We start from the raw sequence: 17,029 nt of genomic DNA, 5'->3' as shown, positions 1-17,029 counted from the left end.
ATGTCTGCCCAATTTGTTTTCCCCTCCCCCTCCCTATCAAACCTGATCCCAAGTATTTTTTGGTCAGTCTGGGTCACAGTCAGGGGGAGTCCTGTCGTCTCAGTCGCTGTCCACGGTCCATAAAAATGGGCTTGGGTCTTGCTTCTGTTCAGCTTTGACCCAGAGGCCTGTCCGAACCAGTCAGTCAAGTCCAGCGTCCTGTTGACAGATAAAAGGTCAGTGCATAAAATGTTGATGTCGTCCATATATAAAATACATTTTGTCTCGAGTCCCCCGCTCCCTGGGACTCCTACCCCATGGATTCGTTGGTCCCTTCTCAAGGTCTGTGCCAGTGGTTCTATACAGATAACGTAGAGGAGGGCAGATAACGGACAACCCTGACGGACACCGCAGTTTATATCCACTGCTCTTGTCAGATGCCCGTTAACAATGAATTTGCTGTTGATCTCCCGGTACAGCAGTCCCACCCAGGCTATAAACCTTCTCGGGAACCCCATTTTTTGCAGTACCTGGAAAAGGTACTGGTGCGAGACCCGATCAAAGGCTTTCTCAAAATCTAAATTCAGGACTACTAGCCGAATGTTTCTGTCTCTCGCGTAACAGATGGTATCTCGGATCAGTACGAGGCTGTCGGTGATCTTCCTCCCCGGGACGGCACAGGCTTGATCCGGGTGAATCAGATCTTCTAAAAACAAGGACATGCGTGAGGCTAAAAGTTTACTAAAAAGTTTACAGTCAAAATTTAAGAGTGTGATAGGTCTCCAATTTTTCAAGTCCGTCTTGTCTTTGTCTTTGTGAAGGAGAGTCACTATCCCTGCTCTAAAGCTGTCAGGAAGTCGGTCCATTTGTTCAAAATCCATAAAAACAGCAAGCAAGTCTGGTGCTAAAATGTCCCAAAATGTCAGATAAAATTCCAAGGGAAGCCCGTCTTCTCCCGGCGACTTCCCTGTCTTAAAAGATTTGATGCATTTGTTTAATTCCGGTATCGTAAAATCTTGGGTTAAAAGCACGTTGTCGTTTGTTGCTTGGTCAATGGATTTTAAAACTTCGGTCATGGTGTCCCCGTTAACAGTTTTGTATGCGTACAGTTCACGGTAAAAATGTTCGACAGTTTCTTTGATTTCCTCTGTTGTGTCAGCTGTGCACCCGTTTTCTTTTTTAAGTCTCAACATGGCCCCCCCTTTATTTACGATTTTCTTAAAAAAATATCTTGTGCACTTCTCTCCTTCCTCTATTTCCCTTTCCTTGCTTCTTAAAATCACACCTTTGCTATTAATTTCTGCTAAAACCGACATCTCTGTTTTAATTTGTTTTATCTCTTCATTAAAATCCATTCCATGTTGGATTAGTTTAAAATACCTCTGAAGCCGTTTCTGCAGTCCCAACATGCGTCTGTTGTCCCTCTTTTTCTTTCTTTTCCCTGCCTGTCTGTAAAACGTCTTTGTCTTTCCCTTCACCATTTCCCACCACTGTGCACGTGTATCGTAAAAGTCTTGAAGGGTCTGCCACTCTCGGTATTGCTCCCTGTACAGCCTAACTAGCTCCCTGTCTTCTAACAGGGAGCAATTGAGCTTCCACAGACCACTTCCTGCCGTCACACCGGAAGAGAGTGAAAGGGTGCAGGAAAGAATTGCGTGATCAGAAAAGAAAACAGGTTCCAATCTAGCATCGGTTGGTGGGCAATCACGTGATAAAATGTAGTCTATGCGAGAGGCTCGGGTGCCATCACTACTGAACCAGGTGAAGCCCTCCTCTCTGGGATGCATGGTTTTAAAACAGTCCACAAGTCTAAAATCACTGCATATGCTTTGAAGTAAAACTGAAGTCTTGTCCACTTTAAAATCGTCCCCTATTCTTCTCCTGTCGTTCCTGCTTAAAATACAATTAAAATCCCCCCCTACAACTAAAGGTGCCCTGCCTAGCATGTGGGGCTGCAGGTCTTCTAAAAGGTCATACCTGTCGTTCTTGTCATTAAAGCCATAAATATTTAAGACGTTAAAATCCTTCCCCATAAAAGTCAAGTGTGTTAAAAGTGCCCGACCATCTCTCACCACAGTGCTGCCCTTCACCAGACTAGAGGGTTTTTTATTAAAATGGCCACTCCATCATTTTTGTTTTCATTTGAGCCGCTCCATATCGACGTTTGTGGCCATAACTCCTCCCATTCTCTGTAGTGTTTTAAAAATGGTAGGCCGCATTCCTGTATTAAAAACACGTCAGACTTAAAAGAGTTAAGAAAGGATAAAACAATCTGGGCTCTAACTCTCGACTTCACACTCCTCACATTGATAGTTGAGAAGGTGAGTGTCATGAGTATGGTTAAAATTTGCAGGTATGACATCTTAAAAGACTAAAAAAAAAGGGGGATTTCAAATGTTTAAAAACAGCAGTTAGTGGATTTCTTGTGAATGGAGCTCTTCCTTCATTCTCATGGGTGAGAGATGACGGGGTTGAGCTCCATTTCCCTTTCGGACTCTAGGAGTTGGCCTCTGACGCAGGGTGGCATTGAGCTTTGAGTCCTTAGGGGTTGATTGCAGAGCTATAGTTAAAAAAGAGACTTCATTAGGCGAATTGGAGGGGAAGACTCTGGGCTCCTCCACAGATGAACTGTCTGAGTAGCTCTCAGCTCTTCCCCTCTTTTCCGAGGCTCCAGGAGACTCAGAAGACAATTCTGAAATTAGTCTCTTGGCCGGCTGGGCATTGGGGAGGGGGACATCCTCGCTATCACTCTGTGACTGGCCAAATTTTTGTTCTGAGCCAGTCACTGAGCTAGCTCCGCCTTCTGCCTGCACTGCCACTGCTTCTTCCCTGTTCTCCACTTGTGGGGCAGCTGCAGGCCCCTCCCCTTCTCCCGCCTCTACTGGTCCTTCTCCTCCAATCACAGGATTTGGCGGGAGATTTGAATTCTCCAGCCCAGCCTCTTCAATTAGCTCTCTAACTGCTTCGTCTTGTCCGCCATTTTGTGCCTTTGCTGCCTTTAATTTGTTGGCAAACGACTTAGGGCAATCTCTGAAGAGGTGGTTTGTTTCTCCACAAAGATTGCACTTTCTGCCATTGGTGCATTCCTCGAAAGTATGCCCAATTTCTCTACATTTACCACAAATGATCTGCTGGCACGCTTCTGCCAGGTGCCCATTCTCACCACACTTGCGGCAGAGTTTGGGCTGGCCCTGGTAATGAATGTAGCCCCTGTTGTTTCCCAGAACTATCATGGATGGCAGATGTTTCAGGCCCTGGAAGCCTTGAGGGTCTTGCCATTGTTGGATGGGGACCCTCCAAGCGCAATTCCAGATGCCATCCTCATCTCTCACTTTGGTAGCCTGGCCTTTAACAGTGCAAAATCTGCCCAGCCACAAACAAATGTCATCTGCATTCACAGTCTCATTGAACATTCTGACAATTACCGTTTTAGCGGCATTATCAGTCAGTTTCTCAACATTAAATGCAGTAAACTGGGGTTTTTCATTTTCGAAGCGTGTCCAGAAATCTCTGAACACGGCAGCAGAGACAAAACTCACATCGAAACCTTTTCCAAATGGCAGAGTCAAAATACAATTTATATCCTGCGGGGAGAATTTCAAAATGTTCTGGATCATTTTCCTTGAGAAGTCAAGCCTTGACATAACAAGGGTTTTCCCATCTTTTTCTTTGAATGTAAATCTGACACTGTGGTGCCTCCTCATGCCGGCATGGTTGGCCGCCATGGTGGAGGCACCACAACGTAAAAGTGGTAAAAGAAGCTAAAACACCTAAAACAGTCTAAAACCAAGTCAACTAAAATAAGGTAAAAGAATGCTCTAAAAAGAGCAATAAAATCTACTAAAAATGTTAGAAAGGTGAATAAAACACACTTACCTTGTCTTGTTTGGCCTGGTCGAGATGTTATTCCGGCAGAGTACAGGTAAGCAGTCCTCTGAACCAATGAATTCCTTTGTGTGAAACAATTTCAACTACAACAAAGTTGAAATTTTTTCACAAGGAATAATGTGAGTATCCTCCCAAAAACCTGGTAACACTTCGCCACAAACAGGCAAAAGTTTTATCCAGACACAGGAGGCGATCGCAGTCTTAGCCAAAAGGCCGAGAAGCGATAACCCCCGCTGGTTGCTTCCAGCGCCCACCTCCCGGAGCAGTTCTCCCCCTGCCGTGGCGCAGTGGTTTCAACTGCGCATAACAACGGCTGAGTCTCAGCACCTCCTCCCGAGCGCGCCTCGTCGCACCGCTCAACCTTGCCGGGGGCGGCGTTTTATTTCCTTTTCACAAACGCACGAGGCTCGGCCACACGGCAGAGCCTGCCAAAAATAGTTTTAACTCATTGGCGTCCCTCTCCACGGAAGTCTTTAGTAAAAGGCGAAAGACTTGTACGTTATGAAGAGAAACCCGAGTAAGTACGGGCCCCTCCTCCAGAGCCGCCGACGAGCCTAGTCGTCCCGGCCACTACCCTCACGGTAAGCCTCACTCTGCCTCTCGAGTCCCAAGTACCAGGCCACGCCCGTTCCCCTACCCCTCCCCAGGTCATGGCAGGCTCTATCCAATCGGGCTGCGGAGAGACGAAGGCCTGGCTTTTGGACAGAGGCTACCGAACGACTCGGGCTCTTGTAGCCTCTCGATGACGAGTGAGAGAAAGGGAGGGGAAATGTGGCCGATCGCTTCTCGGCCTTTTGGCCAAGACTGCAATGGCCTCCTCTTTCTGGTTAAAACCTTTGCCGGTTTGGGGCTTCGTTTTGTGTCACCAGCTTTTCTGGGAGGAGATTCACCTCATTCCTTGTGAATAAAATTTCAACTTTGCCGTAGCTGAAAAACTTTTGCAACAAGGAATTCATTGGTCCCGAGGACTGCCTACCTGTCCTCTGCCGGACTGCCACCTTGACCAGACCAAAGACGAGAAGGTAAGTGTGTTTTATTCACCGATTTAGCAGTTGTAGCAGGTTTTCTTGCTTCATTTGAGGTGTTTTAGTTTCTTGTATCCTTTCTACGCTGCGGTTCCTCCACCGTGTTGGCCAACCGTGCCGGGCCTACGGAGGCGCCGCAGTGTCCCCTCCCCACCTTCTGAGAGGCTCTATCCAATCGGAGAAATGAAGGCCTGGCTTTTGGACACAGGCTACCGAGCATCCGAAATACTCGGGCTCTCGATGACGAGTGGGAGAAAGGGAGGGGAAGTGCAGGGCACATTTAACAGCCATGCCGGTCCCAAATATCCCCTCGTCGTCTGCCAATCATAAAGTGCAAATCTCGCTGCCTTCTTCGAGGCTTCAGCTGGCCGCCCCCCCTCGACTGGCGCCTTTTTCGGGCCGGCGTCCGGCAGAGCGACGAACCTCTGCGTTTGGGTCAGTATTTTGGTTTTACACAAGGCAGGAGAAGGGTGCACCGCCCCCGGAGGCACTGCAATACCGGGTCGATGCGTGGAGTGGACGGAGCAAGCCCCTCGTCTCAGCTCCCGGTGCTAAAAATCCATTTAATATGTTGCCCCCTTATAGGGGACATATCAGATATTAAACTGATAAGAACAGATTTTTTTTCTTTTGAGAAAAATTTTATTGACACTCAATTCAAACATGATTCATAATATGTCAATTCCAAGTTACCTTTTAAAATACAACATGTCAATAAATAGATAAATGTTCTCTGTAAAACAACATTTAAAAAAAGTGTTTAAAATGCATTACAGATAACGTCATAAATTAAAGGTATAAAATGGTTTTCAGCTTGTCCATGTCTGTGAGTGTCTGTTAAAAAGTCTTCAAAGCGGAGTGCATTTGTTAAAATAAAACTCACAAAAAATAAATGGATAATAAAAGCTCTTCTCCAAGTCCACTGTTGTGCAGGAGTGTAGTGAGTCCCTATCAAAGGGGAACTCATTCAGCTCCCCCAAACAGATTTGGACTCTCGGGATCTTGTGCAGGCGCTCAGAGGAGACCCTCACCCTGTAGCTCCTTCCCACCAACCTCACCCGGAGGGTCAGGCCGCCGCTGCCTTGAACTTTCCTTGTGTGGCTCCGGCTCCTCCGTCCGAATGGGCACAGAGGCGATTCTTCTTTGTGGCTGTGTCCTAGGCCCGCCGCCTGCAGCTCTGGCCGTTTGGACCGTTGCTGCGGCCATCCGGATCACAGCCACGGGGGGGATCTGCATGTGCTTTCTTGCCAGCAAGTTTCTGGAGGTCCATATGGCGTCTTTGATGGCGGCTAGGGTGAGCCACTGTTTGGCAAATGTACGTGCTGGTATCTGATTTCCTTGGCTCACCCCGTACAGCACCAGCTGTGGTGTGAGGACCTCCCTTGCTGGCAAGTACGGGAATTGCAAGGAGCCGGCCGTTGCCCACTGTTCTACGGCAGCGCTGCACTCCCAGAGCAGATGCCTTACCGACTCAGGCGCGCCACAACCTGGTCGGGGGCAAGTTGAGTGCGCCGACATGCCCCGGGAGTGCATTACGGACCTGACTGGGAGGATCTCATGAGCCACCATCCATGACAGGTCCCGGAGTCTGTTTGGAAGAGCTGGATGGTTCACGTTGCGCCAAACTGTTGAGGGCTCGCCGAATGCAAGCCCGCGCACTGGACTCACTGGTTCCCGCTCCTGCACAACAGAAATGAGAGAGCGGTGAGTGGTTAAAACCTGCAACTCCTCCTGCTCAAGGTTAAAATGCCTTAAAAATGACTGGATAAAAGCATAGGCTGGTGGCAGGTTAAAAGACACTGGTACTTTGAGACTTGTGGGTAAGATCTTAAGTTTTCTGAGGTAGGACCCCATCCAGAACCGTGTCATTGCTGCGGTCTTGGGGTTTCTGGATGGGGCTGTGGCGGTTGCCATGTGTAGTGCTGTGTATCTGCTTCCTAGGAACAAGTGCAGGTCTGGCACTCCTTTTCCTCCTTTCTCCTTTGGCTTCTTCATCACGCTTCGTCTCAGTCTTTCCCACTTGGAGCCCCACAAAAAATAAAAGATGGCTCGTTCCAGGTCTAAGATCACTCTCCTAGGCGGGATAAAAACAGAACTGATGAGTAAAAGCAAAGGTAAAATCACTGCTTTGATGATTAAAACCTTTCCTTCTAAAGTCAGTCCTCTAAGTGTCCAGTACCCTAGTCTCTGCCTGACTTTCCCTACTATGTCTGCCCAATTTGTTTTCCCCTCCCCCTCCCTATCAAACCTGATCCCAAGTATTTTTTGGTCAGTCTGGGTCACAGTCAGGGGGAGTCCTGTCGTCTCAGTCGCTGTCCACGGTCCATAAAAATGGGCTTGGGTCTTGCTTCTGTTCAGCTTTGACCCAGAGGCCTGTCCGAACCAGTCAGTCAAGTCCAGCGTCCTGTTGACAGATAAAAGGTCAGTGCATAAAATGTTGATGTCGTCCATATATAAAATACATTTTGTCTCGAGTCCCCCGCTCCCTGGGACTCCTACCCCATGGATTCGTTGGTCCCTTCTCAAGGTCTGTGCCAGTGGTTCTATACAGATAACGTAGAGGAGGGCAGATAACGGACAACCCTGACGGACACCGCAGTTTATATCCACTGCTCTTGTCAGATGCCCGTTAACAATGAATTTGCTGTTGATCTCCCGGTACAGCAGTCCCACCCAGGCTATAAACCTTCTCGGGAACCCCATTTTTTGCAGTACCTGGAAAAGGTACTGGTGCGAGACCCGATCAAAGGCTTTCTCAAAATCTAAATTCAGGACTACTAGCCGAATGTTTCTGTCTCTCGCGTAACAGATGGTATCTCGGATCAGTACGAGGCTGTCGGTGATCTTCCTCCCCGGGACGGCACAGGCTTGATCCGGGTGAATCAGATCTTCTAAAAACAAGGACATGCGTGAGGCTAAAAGTTTACTAAAAAGTTTACAGTCAAAATTTAAGAGTGTGATAGGTCTCCAATTTTTCAAGTCCGTCTTGTCTTTGTCTTTGTGAAGGAGAGTCACTATCCCTGCTCTAAAGCTGTCAGGAAGTCGGTCCATTTGTTCAAAATCCATAAAAACAGCAAGCAAGTCTGGTGCTAAAATGTCCCAAAATGTCAGATAAAATTCCAAGGGAAGCCCGTCTTCTCCCGGCGACTTCCCTGTCTTAAAAGATTTGATGCATTTGTTTAATTCCGGTATCGTAAAATCTTGGGTTAAAAGCACGTTGTCGTTTGTTGCTTGGTCAATGGATTTTAAAACTTCGTCATGGTGTCCCCGTTAACAGTTTTGTATGCGTACAGTTCACGGTAAAAATGTTCGACAGTTTCTTTGATTTCCTCTGTTGTGTCAGCTGTGCACCCGTTTTCTTTTTTAAGTCTCAACATGGCCCCCCCTTTATTTACGATTTTCTTAAAAAAATATCTTGTGCACTTCTCTCCTTCCTCTATTTCCCTTTCCTTGCTTCTTAAAATCACACCTTTGCTATTAATTTCTGCTAAAACCGACATCTCTGTTTTAATTTGTTTTATCTCTTCATTAAAATCCATTCCATGTTGGATTAGTTTAAAATACCTCTGAAGCCGTTTCTGCAGTCCCAACATGCGTCTGTTGTCCCTCTTTTTCTTTCTTTTCCCTGCCTGTCTGTAAAACGTCTTTGTCTTTCCCTTCACCATTTCCCACCACTGTGCACGTGTATCGTAAAAGTCTTGAAGGGTCTGCCACTCTCGATATTGCTCCCTGTACAGCCTAACTAGCTCCCTGTCTTCTAACAGGGAGCAATTGAGCTTCCACAGACCACTTCCTGCCGTCACACCGGAAGAGAGTGAAAGGGTGCAGGAAAGAATTGCGTGATCAGAAAAGAAAACAGGTTCCAATCTAGCATCGGTTGGTGGGCAATCACGTGATAAAATGTAGTCTATGCGAGAGGCTCGGGTGCCATCACTACTGAACCAGGTGAAGCCCTCCTCTCTGGGATGCATGGTTTTAAAACAGTCCACAAGTCTAAAATCACGGCATATGCTTTGAAGTAAAATGAAGTCTTGTCCACTTTAAAATCGTCCCCTATTCTTCTCCTATCGTTCCTGCTTAAAATACAATTAAAATCCCCCCCTACAACTAAAGGTGCCCTGCCTAGCATGTGGGGCTGCAAGTCTTCTAAAAGGTCATACCTGTCGTTCTTGTCATTAAAGCCATAAATATTTAAGACGTTGAAATCCTTCCCCATAAAAGTCAAGTGTGTTAAAAGTGCCCGACCATCTCTCACCACAGTGCTGCCCTTCACCAAGACTAGAGGATTTTTTATTAAAATGGCCACTCCATCATTTTTGTTTTCATTTGAGCCGCTCCATATCGACGTTTGTGGCCATAACTCCTCCCATTCTCTGTAGTGTTTTAAAAATGGTAGGCCGCATTCCTGTATTAAAACACATCAGACTTAAAAGAGTTAAGAAAGGATAAAACAATCTGGGCTCTAACTCTCGACTTCACACTCCTCACATTGACTGATAAGAACAGATTTTTTTTTTTTTTTTTTTTTTTTTTTGGAAAATATAATTTATTTGTGACATAAACATTCAATACACACATTTCAGTACTTACATCCCACCTATATTAATCCCACATCCAACACAAAACAACAATCCTCCCCCTCGGCATCTCTATACACAGTGTCCCTTTGTTACCTTAATTAGTAAAAAAAAAAAAAAAAAAAAAAAAAAAACGACATCAACAAAACACAAGGTATACATCAATAACTCATGGAACCCAGTTCTCGAGCCCTCTCTTTTTTCTTTTTTTCCCATTACGATGCATGGCATGTATGCATGAAGAGACCATAACAAAACCACTCCCATAACCATCATAATAAATCCACAACACCTTCTGTTGACCTCTATGAATTACCATAAATCATTTTCCATCTGTCTTTGATCGAGTCAATACCCCATTTTCTGATCTCTAATTGGTATCGCCTCTCTATTGAGTCTTCAATGCTCTTTATAGTTCCCAACACTGACCACTTGCTTCCTCCATTTAGCCCATCACATCTTACCTCCCACAACTTGTACTTTACTATAGATACGAGAAGCACTACTTTATGCAGTTTCTCCCTCTCCATATTAAATTCCATGTAAAGAACCCCTTCCCATGTCATATCCCTCAAAGACACAAACTTTTTACCCAACCCCTCCCAAATTTGTTGTGCGAAAAAACACTCAAATAATGCATGTTCCACCGTTTCTTTTCCCAAACATCCCTCTCTTGGACAGTACTTACTTCTTGTTAGGCCGTGATTAAACAAGGTGTTTCTTACTGCTAATCTCCTGTGAAGCACCAACCAATTAAAATCTTTCAACTGATTGTCCAACTGCTTAAACTGTGTTCTCTTCCATACTTCAGAAGGAATATGAACAGTTTCTCTTGGGTTGAACCTGGCCATCAATTCCTCATACAGTTTTCTATGATTGAGTACTAAATGACTATCCCAACACTCCTTGTACTTCTTTGCCCAACTGATTATTCCTTTATAGTACAAAGGCATAACCTCAGCTTTGGGAGACCTGTTATCCCATGCTACCCCTAAGGGCCTCAAATGCATAGCAAGCCAAAATTTCATTAAAGAGTGACATTTATGTTTTGGAGGTGACATAGTTATTTTACAGATATTTGAAAAAAAATCACGTTCAACTTCAACCTGACATTTGGCATGTCTTTACCTCCTCTCTCAATGGGCTGGTACATTATTTCTCTTTTAATATATTCATACCCTCCCCACATGAAATTAAACAACATCCTTTGCAACTTTAAGCAAATCATTGCCGTCATGGGAAAAACACATGCCACATGAAGTAAGGCTGGCAATATATCGGCTTTTATAGCTAGGACTTTGCCACTGAATGACAGTTTTCTCAATTTCCACATGTTGAGCTTTGATAGCACTTTAGCTAATCTTACCTCCCAATTACTTTCAACATCATCCTTATTACCAAAGGATATACCCAATAATGTCATCGGCCCCGCGCACAGGGCAAGCCCATATGGCTTGTCATTCCTATCCTTCCACCTTCCCAGATATTTAATCAGTGACTTCCCTTTATTAATCCTAGACCCTGAAGCACTCGAGAACACTTCAATAACATTAATAGCTTCCTTTAAACAAAAGTCATTTTCTAAATACAATACAGTGTCGTCTGCAAACTGAGATATAACCAATGTTTCCCCACCTGGCAACGGTAGACCCCTGATTTTAGCATTTTTTCTAATTGCACATGCCAAAATTTCAATAAACACAACATACAAAGGGGCTGATGCAGGGCACCCCTGCCTGACGCCCCTGGTTTGCTTAAACAAAACTCCCATGTTGCCATTGACATTAACTCTACTTCCTACCTCTGTGTATAAAATCTTCAGCCAACTTCTAAATCTTTTACCAAACCCAAATCTTTCCAAAATCCTAAATAAAAATTTGTGATTGACCCTATCAAAAGCTTTTTCCTGATCAAGACTGAGCACAATAAGGGGAAAATTTCTATCCTCGGAATAGGCTAGTACATCTCTGTGCATTTGCAGATTCCATTGTATCTGTCTGCCTTGTACTGCACAAGTTTGATCCAGTCCTATAATGAACTCCAAGGCGGATACCAACCTGTTTGTTAGAATTTTACTAAAAATCTTATAATCTGTGCACAACATCGTTAAGGGTCTGTAGTTGGATATATCTCGAACGTCCCCTTTTTTATATAGCAGGGAAATCACCCCCTCTCTCATTGTGCTCCCCATTATCCCAGATGTGCAAATGAAAGTAAACAAATCTAACAACTGAGGCCCAATATCTTCCCAGAAAACCAAGTAAAATTCTTTTGTAAGTCCATCCACTCCTGGCACCTTCCCTTTCTTTAAAGACTGAAGCGCCTTCAAAATTTCTTCCAATTGTATGTCTTTATCCAACTCTAGTTTCAGATAGTCGGGGATTGAGCTATCTACATTATTCAACAGCAGTGAACCCTTACTATAATCTACTATTTCTGCGCTAAAAAACTTGGAATAATTACCCGAAGCAATTTCTACCAGCCCTTCCGGATCGTCAATTTCCTCCCCTCGTTCATTTAGAAGGGAGGCTATTCTCCTTCTCTTTGCCCGTACTTTAGACTGCTTGAAAAAATAGGATGAACATTTCTCATCCTTTTCCCATTTTTCATCAAGACTCCTGAATTTATAAGCCTCAGCCCTCTTATGAAAAAATAGCCTCTGCTCGTTTTGCCAGCGTTTCAATAATTCCTCATCTATGCGCTCACCAGTGTTTTGTTGTGCCATTAAATTTTCTATTGATTTTTGCAATTGATAATATTCTTTAAACTCCGCTTTTCTGGATTCTTTTGAGTACACCTGTATGTAATGTTTAATACGGACCTTTGTGCTTTCCCACCATCCAGATACATTACCATAAAACATCTTCATTTTAATGCACTCCTTGAAGAAACTCCTGAACCCTACCCTAAACTGCCGGGCTCCAAGAATACTGTTATTCAATTTCCAGTACCCTTTCCCAAAACATGTCACCTTCAGGTTTAATACAACAGAGAGCATGTTGTGATCTGAGTAGAAAACAGGTGACACTTGTGCCTCAAACACCTGAAAATCTAACGGACAAAAAATATAATCTATTCTACTCCGTGCCCCTCTACTGTTTCCCCATGTGAAACCAGGGTCATCAGAGTTAAAACTCCTAAAACTATCAACTAAACTGTACTTTTTTACCAAACTATGGAAGTTAACTCCCATGTTTTTGCCCTCACTAGGAGAGTTGAAATCACCTCCAACGATTACATGACGATTGGTCATGAAAACGGTGTCTAACTTAAGAAATAGCTCATTTCGTTCTTTTGGTGCAGCATGGGCATATATATTTACCACTCTTAAACTCTTACCCTTCCAGTCAACATCTGTGACCAAAACCCTCCCCTGTATCACAGAAAAACTCCCGACTATTTTAACTTCCACATTCCCACTTAACGTCCCCACCCCAGATGAGTGAACACCCCCAATGCTCCATCTAGAGTCCCCTTTAACCCACTCTTTTGTGAACCCCTTCACATCCTCCACAGTCTTTAGGTGGACCTCTTGCAAGAGGCACAAAGAAAAATCCACTGAACTTAAATGAGAAAAAACTACTGCTCTCTTTGATGCATTTCTCAACCCCCTCACATTTATAGTTAATATATGAAATAAAGACAGACTATGCAAAAAAAAAGAAAAATGGAGGAAGTGACAGAAAAAAAGGAGCCCAAAACAGTATGCTCACTCACGTTGCTCTTTCCACCAATCATGGCAGAAAGTCCTCCTCATCTGGCTCCTTCAGTGGGAAAGAGCACTCTGAACTGGAAGGGCTATCTTCTGAGAGTACGGGGCAGCTTCTCGGGGCAGGAGGAGCATCCGAGGAGAATACAGCTATGCAGGGAGGCTCTCCTGGGACACCGCTAGCTGGAACCTTACTACTGGACGATGCAGTCATGCCTTTCTGGGTTAACGCCTCCCCAGCTTCCTCACTCTCCAGGCAATCGTCCACAGCTGCCGCAGCGCTGCCCCCCTCCTTTGCCGCATTGTCAGTGATCTCATGCACCTGTCCAGTCTCCTTTCCCTCCTGCATTTCTTCCCAAACCTCAGAAACAAGTACCCCAAACCTGTTCGCCTCAACGAGCAGAGGAGAGGATGGTGGTGAAGCAACAAGCTCGTCTTTGCCCTCTTTCTCTTACTTTTTCCTCCTTTCTTCCCCGCGACCCACTCAATAACAGAAGAAGCCTCCTCCAAACTCTCAGCTTCCCCCCCTGCTTCCCCCAGGCGTCCTCGCTCTCTGCCTGGACTGACACCACCTCCGGTGCATCTGCCCCCTTTGTCTCCACCACTCCTCCCGTGAGCTCGGCAATTACGTCCTCAATTGCTCTTAAGGATGTGGAGCGTGGGTCGTCACATGCGGGTCCATCCCTGTGTTGCGCACCTGGGGCCACCGACTCCCGTCTGGCAGCACGTGCATACGAAGACCCCACTTCTGGGCAATGCCCAAATAAATGTCCTTCCAGCCCACATAAACTACATTTTTTTGGCTGATCACAATTTCTCATGGTGTGTCCCAAACTATCACAGTTTCTGCACCGCACCTGTCTGCAAGACCTTGCCAGGTGTCCATATGAAGCACATTGCCTGCAGTACAGCGGCTGACCCCCATAGACTAGGAAACCTCTATGGGAGCCAATGGTGAAGGTAGCGGGGGGATGGCAAAAACCATCATAACCATTCGGGTCTTCCTTCAGCATGACCCGGAATTGCCGTTTTCCGGTCCATATCCCCAGCACATCCTTAATGTCTCCCATACTTGTTAACACAGTCACGTACCTGGCAAGAAAATACCTGGTTGCTTCCTCTGACACCCAAGGGTTGTAAATGTGCACAGTCACAATGCGCTCACCAGTACGACACAGGCTGAGCACCCTGAAGTTTTTCAGCAATCCGTCTGCCAATCGAAGTGCTAATCCTTTCACCTCCTCCATCTTGGTAACGGTGTAAAACGTGACGTCGTAATACTTGTCCGTGGCGTTTTTCTGCAGACACAGAAGGTCGTCAATCTTGAGGCACAGAGCTCCAAACAGAATGGCTTGTCCAAAAATCTTTCTCTCCATTAACTCGTCGGTACTGTTCCACACAAACCTAAGCGTATTTTTCAGCACGGCATGCACCTGCTGTGAGTTAGCTGACGATGTCATTGTAGACTGTCAACAGATCCTCCTCTTACTCAATCTTAGCCAAAAGGCCGAGAAGCGATAACCCCCGCTGGTTGCTTCCAGCGCCCACCTCCCGGAGCAGTTCTCCCCCTGCCGTGGCGCAGTGGTTTCAACTGCGCATAACAACGGCTGAGTCTCAGCACCTCCTCCCGAGCGCGCCTCGTCGCACCGCTCAACCTTGCCGGGGGCGGCGTTTTATTTCCTTTTCACAAACGCACGAGGCTCGGCCACACGGCAGAGCCTGCCAAAAATAGTTTTAACTCATTGGCGTCCCTCTCCACGGAAGTCTTTAGTAAAAGGCGAAAGACTTGTACGTTATGAAGAGAAACCCGAGTAAGTACGGGCCCCTCCTCCAGAGCCGCCGACGAGCCTAGTCGTCCCGGCCACTACCCTCACGGTAAGCCTCACTCTGCCTCTCGAGTCCCAAGTACCAGGCCACGCCCGTTCCCCTACCCCTCCCCAGGTCATGGCAGGCTCTATCCAATCGGGCTGCGGAGAGACGAAGGCCTGGCTTTTGGACAGAGGCTACCGAACGACTCGGGCTCTTGTAGCCTCTCGATGACGAGTGAGAGAAAGGGAGGGGAAATGTGGCCGATCGCTTCTCGGCCTTTTGGCCAAGACTGCAATGGCCTCCTCTTTCTGGTTAAAACCTTTGCCGGTTTGGGGCTTCGTTTTGTGTCACCAGCTTTTCTGGGAGGAGATTCACCTCATTCCTTGTGAATAAAATTTCAACTTTGCCGTAGCTGAAAAACTTTTGCAACAAGGAATTCATTGGTCCCGAGGACTGCCTACCTGTCCTCTGCCGGACTGCCACCTTGACCAGACCAAAGACGAGAAGGTAAGTGTGTTTTATTCACCGATTTAGCAGTTGTAGCAGGTTTTCTTGCTTCATTTGAGGTGTTTTAGTTTCTTGTATCCTTTCTACGCTGCGGTTCCTCCACCGTGTTGGCCAACCGTGCCGGGCCTACGGAGGCGCCGCAGTGTCCCCTCCCCACCTTCTGAGAGGCTCTATCCAATCGGAGAAATGAAGGCCTGGCTTTTGGACACAGGCTACCGAGCATCCGAAATACTCGGGCTCTCGATGACGAGTGGGAGAAAGGGAGGGGAAGTGCAGGGCACATTTAACAGCCATGCCGGTCCCAAATATCCCCTCGTCGTCTGCCAATCATAAAGTGCAAATCTCGCTGCCTTCTTCGAGGCTTCAGCTGGCCGCCCCCCCTCGACTGGCGCCTTTTTCGGGCCGGCGTCCGGCAGAGCGACGAACCTCTGCGTTTGGGTCAGTATTTTGGTTTTACACAAGGCAGGAGAAGGGTGCACCGCCCCCGGAGGCACTGCAATACCGGGTCGATGCGTGGAGTGGACGGAGCAAGCCCCTCGTCTCAGCTCCCGGTGCTAAAAATCCATTTAATATGTTGCCCCCTTATAGGGGACATATCAGATATTAAACTGATAAGAACAGATTTTTTTTTTTTTTTTTGGAAAATATAATTTATTTGTGACATAAACATTCAATACACACATTTCAGTACTTGCATCCCACCTATATTAATCCCACATCCAACACAAAACAACAATCCTCCCCCTCGGCATCTCTATACACAGTGTCCCTTTGTTACCTTAATTAGTAAAAAAAAAAAAAAAAAAAAACGACATCAACAAAACACAAGGTATACATCAATAACTCATGGAACCCAGTTCTCGAGCCCTCTCTTTTTTCTTTTTTTCCATTACGATGCATGGCATGTATGCATGAAGAGACCATAACAAAACCACTCCCATAACCATCATAATAAATCCACAACACCTTCTGTTGACCTCTATGAATTACCATAAATCATTTTCCATCTGTCTTTGATCGAGTCAATACCCCATTTTCTGATCTCTAATTGGTATCGCCTCTCTATTGAGTCTTCAATGCTCTTTATAGTTCCCAACACTGACCACTTGCTTCCTCCATTTAGCCCATCACATCTTACCTCCCACAACTTGTACTTTACTATAGATACGAGAAGCACTACTTTATGCAGTTTCTCCCTCTCCATATTAAATTCCATGTAAAGAACCCCTTCCCATGTCATATCCCTCAAAGACACAAACTTTTTACCCAACCCCTCCCAAATTTGTTGTGCGAAAAAACACTCAAATAATGCATGTTCCACCGTTTCTTTTCCCAAACATCCCTCTCTTGGACAGTACTTACTTCTTGTTAGGCCGTGATTAAACAAGGTGTTTCTTACTGCTAATCTCCTGTGAAGCACCAACCAATTAAAATCTTTCAACTGATTGTCCAACTGCTTAAACTGTGTTCTCTTCCATACTTCAGAAGGAATATGAACAGTTTCTCTTGGGTTGAACCTGGCCATCAATTCCTCA

The 17,029-nt window shown here is 45.8% G+C and overlaps 3 non-coding genes and 1 pseudogene across 3 annotated transcripts; all 4 read right to left on the bottom strand.

The window, feature by feature from the left end:
• Positions 1–4,275: 4,275 nt before the first annotated feature.
• Positions 4,276–4,388, bottom strand: LOC119885349. The gene has a single exon (XR_005441309.1). It is a non-coding gene; the product is annotated as a U5 spliceosomal RNA (small nuclear RNA).
• A 969-nt stretch (positions 4,389–5,357) lies between these two features.
• LOC119885340 lies at positions 5,358–5,534 on the bottom strand (annotated as a pseudogene).
• A 9,346-nt stretch (positions 5,535–14,880) lies between these two features.
• LOC119885348 lies at positions 14,881–14,993 on the bottom strand. Its single transcript, XR_005441308.1, has one exon. It is a non-coding gene; the product is annotated as a U5 spliceosomal RNA (small nuclear RNA).
• Positions 14,994–15,962: 969 nt separating this feature from the next.
• On the bottom strand, positions 15,963–16,144 carry LOC119885339. The gene has a single exon (XR_005441300.1). It is a non-coding gene; the product is annotated as a U2 spliceosomal RNA (small nuclear RNA).
• Positions 16,145–17,029: the final 885 nt, after the last annotated feature.

Source organism: Micropterus salmoides, unplaced genomic scaffold (assembly GCF_014851395.1).
Source record: "Micropterus salmoides isolate LMB-PRFRI ecotype aquatic unplaced genomic scaffold, ASM1485139v1 Ms_hic_scaffold_3973, whole genome shotgun sequence".
In the NCBI taxonomy this organism is placed as follows: Eukaryota; Metazoa; Chordata; class Actinopteri; order Centrarchiformes; family Centrarchidae; genus Micropterus; species Micropterus salmoides.
This window is presented reverse-complemented; position numbering and strand designations above follow the sequence as displayed.